This window comes from Nannospalax galili, unplaced genomic scaffold (genome assembly GCF_000622305.1).
Source record: "Nannospalax galili isolate Female #2095 unplaced genomic scaffold, S.galili_v1.0 scaffold2127, whole genome shotgun sequence".
Taxonomy (NCBI): Eukaryota; Metazoa; Chordata; class Mammalia; order Rodentia; family Spalacidae; genus Nannospalax; species Nannospalax galili.
Genome location: NW_008356163.1, coordinates 317,064 through 317,869, shown reverse-complemented (window position 1 = coordinate 317,869; position 806 = coordinate 317,064).

Here is an 806-nt window from a genome sequence, read left to right as displayed (position 1 = left end):
ACCCACTTGTGAAAGAGATGTACTCTTGCTCTGGAGTGTGTTACTGAATATGTTAAATCTGTAGTGAAATGCTTTTTCTAATCATGTAGTTATTAAACATTTTAAAAATAATGATTAAAAAATAATAATAATTAATAGATGTGAAAAAAATTAGCATTGAAATCTATCTGATGACTTTATATCCATGCTCAGATGCCAAGAAACTCAGAAAGTACCCGACTGTCACTTGCAATAATCAGATATATAGAGATTAGAAATGCATGTGCAAACATCTTAATGTCAATTGCATTGAAAATGAATTTTTCTGTATGAAACTGTGTATTTAATAATGAAATGGAGATCTTTTTTAAAGGTTAAAACCTCAATCAATTTTATGTCTTATAGGGTTTATACTGAGTGCAATATTATATAACTGTTACAATTCAACTTTAAAACTAAAAATTTACAGCCAATTTTGAAAAAGGTTCATCTTAGCTCAGAAAATTGTTACTGAATATGTCAATGCTGTTGTAATGAAATGCTTCTTCTAAGTATGTGGTTATTAAATAAACAATTAACTGGAAAAAAAAGAAAGGAAAGAATGTGCTATGTGTGTAGAAAGTGATACCATCATTGAAAACAACCTGGTGGGTGCCATTTTGTTAAGAGATAAAAATGTGAGAAAGCTGGGCATGAGGAGATGGATCACTGGCAAGAAGGCTTGCTCTATAAGCAGGAGAACCTGATGTTTAATGTCCAGCACTCATGCGAAGAGCCAAGTTTTACTACGTGGTCCCTGAAACACAGCATTTGAGGACAGAGAAAAC